The sequence below is a fragment of the Lactuca virosa genome, chromosome 2 (genome assembly GCF_052849685.1).
Source record: "Lactuca virosa cultivar CGN04683 chromosome 2, Lactuca_virosa_CGN04683_v6, whole genome shotgun sequence".
NCBI lineage: Eukaryota > Viridiplantae > Streptophyta > Magnoliopsida > Asterales > Asteraceae > Lactuca > Lactuca virosa.
The window spans coordinates 261631734-261646358 of NC_136427.1; positions in this window are offsets into that span (position 1 = coordinate 261631734).

The window sequence follows — 14625 nt, forward strand, 5'->3', positions numbered from 1 at the left end:
TTAGATTTCTGATACTAGATTGCTTTGATAAAACTTTATCAATATCATACACCTTATCTTAGATAGCTCACAGGTGTGTCTAAACAATTTTAAGAACTATGAAAAGGGATGCCGTAATCATAGTCTCGATTGTTTAGACCTTTGCCACTGCTTCAAATCTACTTGGTGGAAGTGTTTCCTCACCATCATTTTCATGAATCGGAGAGAAACCTTATGACCCTTAGATTTTATGGTGTATGTGTTCTTATCCATGTGAATTGTCAAAGCCATAGTCACAAGACAAAGATAATGACAAATCCAAACTCATATGGACTGAACTCAATCTTAATTTCTTGCCATCTGGCAGCTCAAGGGCCTACCATTGCTTCCAAGTTCTTATGCAACCAATTGAGAACTCTAAGAACTCATATGCGAAGCCAACTTTAACTGGAATGGGCACAAAAATAAAGTATGTCAATACGATAGGTTATAAACCTCACGTCGTGTGCTAGTGTTAAACTACATGTTTTTATTCTTGATTAGATCTTGAAATTCTTTTCAGGATCTTCAAGACTCCCACTGTCCTCTTGACATATAAGACTATCTTGTCAAATATTCAAGATATAGTGCGGATTCTTTATCAAGACAAATATTTCACACAATTGGCCTTAGTTGGTCTTTGTTTTATCCAAAACATCACAACTTACCAATTTCAAATGTATAAGAGTAGAAAACTTTTACTCTTACATTTGACAAGTGTTTTAAACCTTCTTTAAGACATGTCACTCAAGTTACAATCTTAGAGTATAACTCTAAGAATTGTTTTTGGAACGAAGTATGAATCATCTTCTTGATTTAACCACTTCAACAATTCATAACTCCTCTTCTTAACTATCAGAATGCACTTAGAGGATGAATTGTGATAAGGTCTCAAAATCACTAAGATGGTCTTAAAACATGATACTAAAGTACTCTCCCATCTTTTCAGATTTGAGAAACTTTTATCTTTATGCCTAAGTTGATTCTTCTTATTCGCTCTGCCATACATTGGAACCTTTTCCAGTGTCTTAGAATTACACTTAAGCTTGTAAGTATAACCATATTTACTGAGCTATAGTAAATTATGACGAATAGTCTTATCGATCTTTTGTGGTGGACTTAACTAGTGCACCAGAATGTGTACTCGATCCCTTAGTCCTTTACTTGACTCACACATCCATGAGAACCAGTAGTTAGTCTTAATTTTTCCAATGCTTGAAAGTTCTCATTCATCATGCTATACAAGTTGCATGATTCCAAGTTTCTATCCAACTGAAACTTGGGTGATGAGAATCTTTCCTTATTTGGTAAATTTAGACATTACCACAAATGAAAGAATCAAATTCACTTTCCAATTTTGCTAGCAATGGAATCATACAAACAACAATTTTCACAAAGGCCATTGTAAGGATACTTAAAATAAATAAAATCAAAATTTTCCTTTTATTTTAAAACTTTGCGGAAAAACTTATCCTTACCATCCATATGAAAACCTTGTTGTTATCTATTCCTAAGCAATGTGTCATAACTCCTAAGTAACAGCTTCAAAATTCTGATGCGATCGAAATCCATCTTCGCGATCAGAAGCAACATATACTTCCTTTAAGCTTTCTCTCTTTTCTTTGATTCTTATAACATCACCATGTGACCCAGTCACATTATGTAATAGAATCTCCAAATAGGAGCTTAACAGAGTTAGACAATGGACTTTACCTGAAGTAGAGTCAAAATTATTGACTTTAACATCCTTAGGTAAATTTGGCAGCTTCGCAACCAATGCCCCTTCCGTTGGCAATAGATACCTATGGGCTCTTGATAATAGGACTATCTCAGACTTAGCCTTTCTCTTTACCATTTGGTCAACCGAGTTGACTATGGCCGATCCCTTTCCATTGGGAAGAGAGAGCTTTACTGGATATCCAATGTCATCATTGTCAATGTCCATAAAGTTTTAGGAAGTTGATCTTAGCAAATAGATAAGATCATTAAGGGTCTTGTCATAGTCTGTTTCATAGGAGTCCCAAAGGAACGCACTATGTGACTTAGAAAGTGATTGATCATCAGCTTCCTCTAGACTTTGACACCCAACTCTCCCGGCTTGTCAATATGTGACTACATCTCCAAGATGTGATCACACATAGACATTTGCTTGCCAATAGGGCTTGAGTGACCTTGAACTTGTGGGTTAGGGAGAATAATTGGAGGAGGTGGAGGAAGAGAAGTATGACTTCCATGAGCCAAACTCGGGAAGTCATATTCATTAGGAAAGCTTGGTTTGGGAAGATCATTGTTGTCTAAACCAGACATCAACAATGGGAGATATTCAAGATAGTTGATTTAAAGTCCTTAATATAACACCCAATATGAAATATTAAGTCTAGGACCCAACACAATACTTTTATAACTTGGAAGAGGGATGTCGTAATCCAAGCTATAAAATATTTGAAGGTAGGTGAATGACGATTCACCAATTTCCACCAAGATAAACGAAATGTATTATTAGGTTTTAATTCGTTTTGAAACTCCTAGATTCTTTTGAGATTCATTGAACTGTTCAATGGCATGTTTCAATATCGAGTGTGCCCTTCAGGTTTTGTGACTGGGATGCCGAGGATCACAAAACAAGGTGTGAATAACCATGCAAATATACTTGGTACCCTTAAGTGTTTACCCCTCAATCGATGTGCCGGTTAACCACACACGCTCCATCGATACTATGATAAACATTAAGTTACCCTTTGCCTACCTTGTTAAATACGAGTTAGTGTGCCGGTTAACCACACACGCTCCACTAACCGACTTAAACAAAGTGCAAAGTGTAATTTCATGGGTTAGCACCAAATTCACATTTTCCTAAGTAACTAAGATTGGGAATTTATAAGTGTTTAGTTACTTAGTATTTATCATTAATACTTTTAATGAAGGGAGAATTATAGTCCTTGTCCTACCCGTTCGGCTAATGACCCTCCACCAGTCAAGGAAGCGGTGGGTGAGAGTGGACACCCATTAAGCTGCCATTTTATAGGCAACAACCTTATACCCCCCTTATAGACCGGCTTCGTGAATGAGGCCTACTAACGGTAAGATTGACTTTATCTTATACATATCTATATAATTAAAATTATAATAATAGTATAAGGGTGTATTTTAAACATTTAAAATACTTGGTGGTTTAATCTATTAATTAAACTATACTCTTAATTTAATTAAACTTAAACCATGTCTTTATGGAATTATTAACTCTTTTAATTAAACACTTTAACTAATTTAATGAAGTCCATAAAGTTTGAATTTTAACTTTTAAAATTGTAGAGTTTGGAATTAAAGCATTAATGTGTGTGAGACTTTACAAATTCCAAAACTTGAGGGCAAGTTTTGAAACTATTCAAAACCTTTCATTTCATAACTTATGAGTTTAATGGTTCATTAAAATGAAGACTCTTCATTTTTATGTAACCTCTTATTCTTTAATAACACTTTTAAAGAAGTGACTCTTAAACATCCATAACTTGAGGACAAGTTATGGAGTCATAAAATAGTTTAATGGAAAAAAAAACTCTTCATTTTTGTGTAACCTACGACACTTTTTGAGTTTTAAGATTCATAAATGTGAGCTTTTATGTGACTTGAAGAAAAGTTACAAAAACACATTTTATGAACTTCTTTTAGATTAATATGGATTGAAAGCAACTTAACAAATAATATTTTTCATCAATCTAAATTAACTCATAAAACAAGGTAACACAAAAAAACTTTTCATGTTCCATAACTTATGGAGGTTTCAAAAAACTCTTTAGATCAAACTTTTAAAACTAATAAAATAATCATATCATTTTATTTTTTACTAACTTTGACCTAATTCAACTCATATAGTAAAGTGACTCAAATTTTAAAAATAATTAGTTTTTCATAAAATCAAGTAATTATCTTAAAATATGACAAACTAAAAATACATTTGCATCAAATATAATAGAAAACAACCCATGGCTCTGATACCACTGTTGGGTTTTGAGCATTCTAACACACCTATGGTGTACATGCAACCCTAAATACCTTGGATCTATGTTTTCTCTATTATACATGCAAATATCAATTTTCCAAGGTATTGTTCTAACTAGCATAATATAAAGTACATGTAATATAAAATCTAGTAGAATTACATACCTCTTTGTTGGTTCTTGATTTCTTCAAGCTTTAAGAGCTTAGCCCCAATAGTGTGGAAGCCTCAAATGGAATCACAAATCACCAAAACACCTTCGAAGAACTTGAGAGAATATGTATGTACACTAAAATCGGCCCACTCTTATTTTCACACACTTGTGCCAATTTTGTGAGCCAAGGACCCCTTTATATATTATGGAGGATTAGGGTTACATCCATGTAAACCCTAATACCCATGACCTTTCATTTACATAGGATCTATGGGTTAAAAGCTCCATGGACCATCCATGAAAGCTTAGCCCAACCTAAATGAACTTGGCCCATTCCTTATATATAAGAGTCCATATTTAATTAGTTCTTTTTGATCACTTAATTAATTCTAAATTAATTCTTAATCAATACTAATTAAATAATATGATTCCATATTAATATATTAGAACTTATAATATATTAATATAAATCATAAATATACTATTCTCAAAAGACTATCCATATAAATTGTGCCGGTGAAGTGCAACCCAAATGGACCATGTCGGGTCGGGTCAAGTACATACCAAATATAGTTATGGACTTAGACATTAATCCAACAGCCACTCGGCTTACGATCCGCTCGCACTTCTGGCGCTCCTCCTTCAGGCCCTCAACCTACACCTCTCTGATCTGCTCCAGCAATGGAGTAATCACTGTCATCCTCAGACAGATGTCTCGAATTGGGGCCGCTACTGCCTTGCGGCTCTGGGCGTCGGCCGCCACATTGGCCTTGCCCGGGTGGTAAAGGATCTCACAGTCGTAGTCCTTCACCACATCTAACCACCGACGTTGCCTCATGTTCAGATTTGGCTGATCCATGAGGTACCTCAAACTCTTGTGGTCTATGTAAATGGTACAACGGACCCCATAGAGGTAATGACGCCAAATCTTGAGGGCGAACACCACAGCCCCCATCTCCAAATCATGCGTCGGATAGTTAGTCTCGTGAGGCTTCAACTGCCTCGACGCGTAAGCTATCACGTGACCCCTCTGCATCAATATCGCACCCATGCCTGTAATCAAAGCGTCACAGTAAACCACGAAGTCATCGAAGCCCTCCGGCAAAGTCAGGATCGGTGCCTCGTACAACCGATGTCTGAGAGTCTTGAAGGTTGCCTGCTGCTCAGGCCCCCAGCGGAATGTCACCGACTACTTGGTCAATCGGGTCAAAGGAACAGCGATCTTGGAGAAGTCCTGAATAAATCTCCGGTAATAACCCGCTAGACCAAGAAAACTTTGAATCTCAGTTGGAGACCTCGTAATCTCCCACTGCATCACGGCCTCTATCTTGGCTGGATAGACCAGAATACCCTTCTGGTTGACAAGGTGCCCAAGAAACTACACCTCGCACAACCAGAACTCATACTTAGAGAACTTTGAAAAAAGTCTCTCCCTCCTCAGTGTCTCCAGCACCTCCCTCAAGTGCTCCTCATGCTGCTCCTCAGTTTTGGAATAGACCAAGATGTCATCGATGAAGACTATCATAGACCGATCCAGCATCGGTCTACACACGCGGTTCATGAGATCCATGAACACAGCTGGAGCATTGGTGAGCTCAAACGGCATCACCACAAACTCATAGTGACCATAGCGAGTCCTAAAAGCTGTCTTCTGGACATCCTCGTTCCTAACTCGCATCTGGTGATATCCCGACCACAGATCAATCTTGGAGAACCAAGATGTGCCCTGTAGCTGATCAAACAAATCATCAATCCTGGGGAGGGGATAACAGTTCTTCACCGTTACCTTATTCAACTCCCGGTAGTCTATGCACATGCGATGAGACCTGTCCTTCTTCTTTACAAACAGGATCGGGGCTCCCCATGGCGAACTGCTCGGTTTAATAAATCCCTTGTCTAGCAACTCCTATAGCTACGTAGACAACTCCTGCATCTCGGGAGGAGCCAATCAATATGGTTCCTTGGCTATCGGAGCCGCACCAAGGACTAGGTCAATCCTGAACTCAACCTGTCTCTCCGTAGGTATCCCAAGTAAATCCTCCGGGAATACGTCCGGGTACTCTCACACTACTGGTACATCATCGACTATCGCCTTACCCTTATCCCAGGTATCCATGACATAGGCGACATAACCTGGGCAACCCTGTTGAAGGTAGCACCTCGCTCTTGCTGCTAAGCATAGAGTCAATCCACCCTGCGGCCTCTCGCCCTGAATCACTAACCCTCCTCCACTAGGAGTCTGAATCCTCACTAGTTTCTGCTCGCAGTCAATCACTGCCCCATTAGGGCTCAACCAATCCATACCCACTATAACTTTATTCCCTCGCAGGGGAATAGGGACTAGATCCACAGAAATTTGCTCATCAAATAATTGTAGTGTACATCCTCGGTGAACTCTCGCAACCTTAACGGTCCTATCGTCTGCTATCTCCACATCAAGCGGGATATCTAGCTCCCTAGGAGCCCTTGTGAATCGCTTGCTAAGCGCGAGTGACACAAAAGATCGGGTGGCACCCAAATCAAACAGTACCAAGGCTGATATACCGTTCACTAAGAACGATCCTAAAACAAACACATAAACATAAGCAATAATAAATACAAATAAAGAGATAAGGAGAAGATATATACCTGTAACGACATCAGGAGCTGCACGTGCCTCCTCTGCTATCAATTGGAAGGCTCTGTTCTTCGACTCTGTCCAGCCCTGATGTCCGTCTGTAATCCTCAATGTAGCAGGGGCGGGTGCCGCCACCTTCCCTGCTGCTGCTAAACTCGGACACTGGGACCTATTGTGGCCCCTCTGATTGCACTGAAAGCAAATCAGATCAGATTCTATGGTGGTGGTGGTAGCAGTACAATCCCTGCTGACATGTCCAGTTCGGCCGCACTTGAAGCTGCCCGAACTACCTGCCCTACACGTCCCCTCGTGCCCCCTGCCACACTTTTCGCAGCGGCCTCGGCCCTGCTGGCCCTTCCCCCGGGAATCTACCTTGGGCTTTTTTCCCGAGCCATCCACGCCAGACACTGACTCTGGCTTCCTCTTCCTCTCCATCTCTAAATAAATCTCTCTCTCACGAGCCCTAGCAATCATATCATCCAGCTTCTTGCAGCTGGATCTGCTCATAAACTGGCGGATATCACTCCGCAACATCTCATGGTATCGGGCCTTCTTCATATCCTCGTCTGCCACATACTGCGGAACGAGAAGGTCCCTCTCCCTGAACTTGGCGGTAATCTCTGCCACTGTCTTAGTCGTCTGCTGGAGATCCTGGAACTCCCTAGCAAGCTGTTGTACCTCAATCACGGGTGCGAACTCGGCCCTGAACCTGGCCAAGAAATCACTCCAGTTCATCGCATCTAGAACGGTATCATCTCCAATGGCTCGTCCGACTTCCTCCCACCAATCACGTGCCATGTCCTTCAGAAGACAGGATGCAAGTCGAACCTTGTCCCCCTCAGGACATCTTCTAGTGCGGAATGTGTTGGCAACATCAGCCAACCATCTAGTGCTCGCAATGGGGTCCCGAGCCCCATGGTAATCGGGAGCTCCACAAGCTCTGAACTCCCTGAAAGTCAGTGTGCGCGACCCCATCATGGCCACCACCTCGGTGCGGAAAGCACTCAATCTCTCATCCATGAGCTCCAAAATACCCTCCTTGATCGTGTCGAAGATCACAGGAGTCCGATCCAGAATACTGTGCGTGATCTCAGACGATATGAACTCTCTCGTCTGCTCGTCAAGCTACCCGGATCCGTAGCCCGAGCCTGATCTCTCACCAGTGCCTGAAGTGCCAACTGGCCTAGTGCGTAGCGTCACCATACTGAAAATACACCATAACAAACATTAGAATACTCATAATAACTCGAGGGATCACACACTACAAGTTCCATGGATTCATCTCAACATTCCTTGATTCGAGTACGGATCCTCTGCTTTCAGTAGTACGATCCCATACTACTTTCCACATCTATCTGTACTTTCCTCAAGAACTTCCTTGACTCCACTAAGTCCCTTCTACTACTACTGTTGATATCATGCTAATCTCATCATAGGCTTTTCCTAGGGTAATCACCAACCCACTCTCCGCCATCAGCTGCATAAGAAGTCCCTGCTATCTCCCCTTAACTAGCTTGCGAATACCATTACATATCACTAAGACTAGATAATTCTTTGAATGAGAGGTCCTACCCTACAACGGTCAGACTCAAACGAGAGCTACGAAATAGAGCTAAACTTAACATTCTGAAATTATTTAGTCCTCGCAATATGTAACTTAACATATTCGTTTACTAGTTAGTAAAAGATAACTAGAACTCCTAAAAGCACAAAGCAAGCAGCATTCGAGCATTGAGTACACATAATCAAGCATATCCTAATCAGGCCATCACTGACTAATCTGTACTAGCATGCAGTTCATAAAGATGAGATACATATAACAGGCATATAAGGCATCCTCCCTAGATCCTTAGCCCTAATCTAGCATGCAGTTCTCATAAAGTTGATACACATATAACAGGCACATAAGGCATCCTTCCTAGATCCTTAGTCCTACTCTAGCATGCAGTTCTCATAACTATATTAACATAAACTTGTATGGGTAATTTGGGAGTACTTACTTAAGCTCGGCTGATTGCATAAACCACACCCTTTTCTCTTTTCAAAGTTCTTTTCTCTTTTAAAAATGCTTTTCATAAAAATGATTTTCTTTTTTAAAAAAAAATTTATACCAATTCCTTAGTTTGAGTTCAGACACACCCGAGAGTGTGCCCGAATCCCTCAAACCAAGGCTCTGATACCAACTTGAAACATCCCAAAAATACGGTCCAAAATTTTCGTTTTTAAATCATTTAAGAAAACCATAATTCATCAATCATCATAATAAAATCACAAGTCATTGTTGGATTTTGGTATAATACAACATCCTATGGTGCACATACAACCCTAAATACCTTGGATCTATGTTTTCACTAATTATACATGCAAATGGTTTCCAAGGCATTAAACCTATAACTAGCATGCATTTGACATAAACCATATAATATACTAGTTAGGGAAACATACCTTTTATGTGGCTTGAAGTCTTGATGTATTTGGCCTTAAGAGCTTAGCACCAATAGTATGAAATGCCTCAAATGGAATCACAACACACCTAGGACAAAGGTGGCTCTTGAGAGAGAATTTCATGCACCAAAACACCTCCATATTTCTCTAAGAAAAGAAGTGGTGATTTTGGCTATCGAGTAACCTATTTATATGTAGGATTCCAAGGGTCATGGGTATAACCCATAATCCATACCCACGAGTTTTATGATCCATGGTTCATGTGGCCCAACTCTTTATGTATCCATACATAAACTTGGTCCAACATGGATCATAAGCCCAACACATATAAATATAACTAATTATCATAATTAGTCCCCATAGATTTAATTAGTCTCTTTTGATCACTAAATTAATTCCAAATTAATTCTTGATCGATACTAATTAAAACATATGATTTCATATTAATATATTATAACTTATAATATATTAATAAACCATAAATAACCTTCTCTCAAAAGTCCATCCTAACAAATTGTCCTGATGATATGCAACCCAAATGGACCATGCTACTCTCGGGTCAAGTACATACCAATAATAGTTATGGGCGTAGACATCTAATCCAACAGTCTCCCACTTGGATAAGTCTAAAACTATTATTGCAAGTACGACTTCATAACCCGACTAGCAATCGTAGCTCTTAAAGCCGCTGTCGAACTCTGAACAAATCAATGACGCGTCCATTAGATAAGGGATCATATATTCCTCCATTCTAGATATCATATGGACTGAGACATGGATTATAATCATTCTCTCTGTCCATTTGTTGTTTCCCAATTTCCGATTTATGACGACCGACTAATTGAACAAATCAAATCAGTCCAGGCTTGGCCAAGCACTTAGGGTGTCATCACTAAATCATCGAGGGGCCCACAGATATCGCTTTTATCCCTTAAAGGGTAAAAGGAATGGATAAACTTCGACTCATATGGCTTGTTCTACTACTTGTTGAATCATACACAAAGACACGTTTTATAACATCGAGTTACCAATGCGTTTTCGTGCAATCAATGTATAACCAACTCATAGTAACAACTCATATCTCTAGGTTTGAAGAATATAAGATATTATCGTCTCATGATTCACTCGTGATAAAATCCATGAAGTGATTCAAATGAGCGTGGGTTGAATCCAATACTCAGAACTTATGAGCACTCATGAATGTTGCAGCAACTCTTGCTATGTCCACTACCTTGGACATCTACAAACCGGATTCATGACAGTCTTGCCTTAATACCTACTTCCAACGTATTATCGACTGTGGATGGTTTGAATAACTTAGTAATTTGTGACAACCGTCAAAAATTGAGTCAAGTCCAAGTCAAACAAAGTCAACAAGTCAAAATCAATCGACTCAAGTAACCCTTGTATATTAGGGTTTACACTATGTAATTACTGTACAATGCAATATTTTAATGAGAGAAACATCATTTGGAAAGTTCGTGTGTTGAATTTCCTAAGTCTCAAATGCAATAAACATTGAACCAAAACGATAAAACATTATTGCACACTCATCGGGAGTGTGTACGACACTAAAACACGGTTTAACGGGGTTTACGAACCTTGCGTTATGAAGCCGGACACTCAAATTAATCACAAACGAAACCTCTCTAAATCGTTTTCACTCTATCTCTTTCTATTTGAAATCTCTCCCAAATCTCTCTTAAAAGTTCCCATAACTTTTTGGAATCATTCGGGTCATCCCGACCCTTAACCGGGTCAAAAACCACTTGAAACGGGGTAAAAACGGGTAAAATAGCCTTAAGGACCCAAAACGGAAACTTCATGACCGAAGCCTCTCATCCAAAGGGATCAGGATCCGAAGCTCGCAGGATCCGAAGCTCTCAGGCCGAAGCCCCAGGACCGAAGTCCTTGTCCGAATCCGAAGTCTCGGCCCCCATCCGAGAGGTCTCGCAGACAGCCTATTTTTACCGGTTTTTCGACTACGATTTCGTTTTAACTCCGTTTTTCATTATTTAACGTGGGATTTTCACCCAAAACTTTATTTTATAAACTAAGGCCCCAAAATATATAAATCCCCAGGGTTTTTATAAAAATATATTAAAAGAATTAGTGGTTGAACTAATTATTGAGGGAATATTTGCTTTTCCTTAATTTATGGCAAAAGCAAACCACCACCACCTCACTCTATGATCAGCCACTCTTTCCCACTACTCCTTGTCACCTTAGTGGACCTTTACACCCAATCTCCAGCTCTTCCCATGTTCTAAGAGTTGGAGGATTGATCCTCTCTCCTCATTCTCCATAAAGTTCTTTCATTCTACACTTAGCAACCAAAGGACACTCTCCAAAATTCTCTCATCTTTTCTCTCAACTTCAAGAACTTCAAGGCTTTCTCCAGGGATTTCTTTCTTCAATTAGTAAGTATCTTCATCATTCACATAATTATTAAACTCCATTCTACTCAAATCATTGATATCTTACACAAATTCCATCTTATTCGGTGTTAGATTCTCGAATCATCAAGACATCTTCTTAGTGTTCTTGGGTTGAACACTTCCTCTATCTCACTTTCATCTACTGAAATCACATCAGGTGAGTTCATACCCCTACATTTACATGTTTTTCTTAAGTTTTAAGGGAGGAATACAAGTAAAATCATCAAGAACACAATTAAACTTTTTCTATCAGATTACATCAGAAAAGATGAACTTTGATCACGGACTGTTTTGGTCAACTTAAATATTTTAGTTTTCAAAATTGTTCCAGGTGCAAGTAGTTCAAACTCTTAGCTTTAAAATGGCTACTTGCACATCTCCATATGATTTTTCTACAATTTATGGTGATTTTTACAAAACTGCCTATCATTTCAAAGGCAAACCCGGACCAGTCTGTGATTATGAACATTTTCACCTCTGTTAGAGATCACTAAAAAGCATGATAAAATCTACGAACAAACTAGAATCATATTCCAAACTCTCAGAATTTGCGGATTTGGATTTAGAGCTTTGATGATTTTTCTATAAATTTTCTAAGAACAGTAACAGAAACTGTATACAACAAAAAGTTGCTGTCAATTTCATTTCACCTTGTAACATGTTGAGCAAGGTGTATATCTTTATGTGATTATATGTTATTGCAATATATGACATTTTTTCTTAATATTTAGACACACATCAGTTTACAAATGGATTTGGACATATAAAATATAAAGAATAACAAGTGATTATAATCAAAGTACAACCGATACATTCAAACATTTAATAAACTATTTTGAATATAGTTTGCATACATTACTACGTACTACCCTTGGTTGATAAACTATAATAGGTATAGTTTATGAAACATTACATAACACATACATTTAAAAAGGGTACATTTATACAAAGGATATTTTCATTAAGCAAGGTACGGCCATACGGTACCAAGTTTTCATAACAGGTAATTCCGTTAATGACTTCTGTGAGACATTCGATTCAATTTACAAATAAGTCCTGTATTATAACCAGAGTCTCCTAGAGGGAGAGCGTGATACTTGTGTATAGATCTATATTGGGGATTTCACTAAAATCAAACGAGTTTATGTCGATTTAAACTTGCATTGTTTTACTATAAGGAACGAACACTACTTGTACATTTCGGTCTTTGGGTTTTAAGACTACATTTACACATTAAGGAAAATATTGGATTTTCTGGAACGAACACTACTTTTACAAGAAAAGGCTTTAATAAACTCACATAAAGTATTAATGAATATTGGAATTTACGGGAACTTCATTAAAATTAAACGAGTTTATGTCGATTTAAACTTACATTATTTATTATAAGTAAGAAAAGTTACTTATACATTTCGGTCTTTGGATTTAAGACTACATATACATTTTAAGGAAAATATTGGATTTTTCTAAAACAAATACTACTTTTACAAACGAAAGGCTTTTAATAATACCAAACAAAAGCTTATGAACTCACCAACCTTTGTGTTGACACTTTTTCAAACAACTTGTATTCTCAGGAAATCATTAAACAGGTAACCAAGTGCTTTTGAGGATGGGACGCTAAGGCGTCTACTATTTCATATTTTGTCAACATATTGTAATTGATTCGTAAACATGTAATTCATACAATGATGTAACTTTTTCAATTATATATATGTTGTTTGTGTTTGCTTGAATTACTATTACAATTGTTGTTATGATACTATACATGAAGTCCTCCACCCCCGGACATTTCCGCCATCCTTGGTTTGGGGGTGTGACAGATTGGTATCAGAGCACAGTTTATAGTGAATTAAGTATATCAAACCACATAAGATATACAAACTATAAACACAATTGGGACTAATAGTCTCTGATTTGTGCATTTTTCAAATAAATATACTCTTAGAAAATAAATGATTTTCTTGATTAAAGTATACATACATACATTACATGCTCGCATGGTATCATAACTAGCGAAAACATAAAGCAAAAGAAGAAGAGTTGAACATTTTGAGTATGCCTTAGTATATGTGGATTAAATCTGGGAAGGATATAGCCTGATCAACTATATCTGTCCGGGAATTGACTTGCATATACCGGGGGATGGTCAGGATGGGCAACAAATCTAACAAACCTAATAACACACTACAAAGGATACTTTAAGAACTCAAAACTAAATATTTACAAATACTATAGGAGTATTTTGTGTTACTATAATAAATTATCTGAGAATTAAATAGGTCTTTATTTATAGATCAATAGCTGCTAAGTGGATGCGCTAAGGTCATATGTACCTAAGATGCTATAGACTTAGAATTTATGTATCTTTGTTTCACTTCCTGTCCTTGTTTGGTTGTGGTCTTGGAGTTAGGGTCATCTATTCGAAGGACTATTATATCTTAATCACATATGACTGGTATGCACTTTGCAACTAATGAAGTAACCGATAAAGATCTTTTTAAAACATGAATATATTAATTATGTCCCGACTAAATTAGTATGTGTGAAACTTTTACAAACGGTCATATACTTGGAAACAAGGAAACTCAAATAAAATATTGTATACTTTCATTTTACCTCATAACCCAATGTATTGGGTCAATTAAAAGTATAAAATCGTATGTATCGTAAACATACCGGAAAACAACGTAATAATATACTTTATGTATAAAATATTTTCCTATAAATATACTTTTACTAAAAGAACATTGGTTTACAACTTATGACAGAACCATGCCGCCAAGGAAGGAGACTAGACTATCTAGCAGCACATCACCACCCCCACTACCACTACCAACACCACCATCACCATCACCGATACTTCCACTACCACTACCAACACCTCCCTCACCATCACCGACACTTCCACCACCACTACCAACACCACCATCACCATCACCGACACCTCCACCAC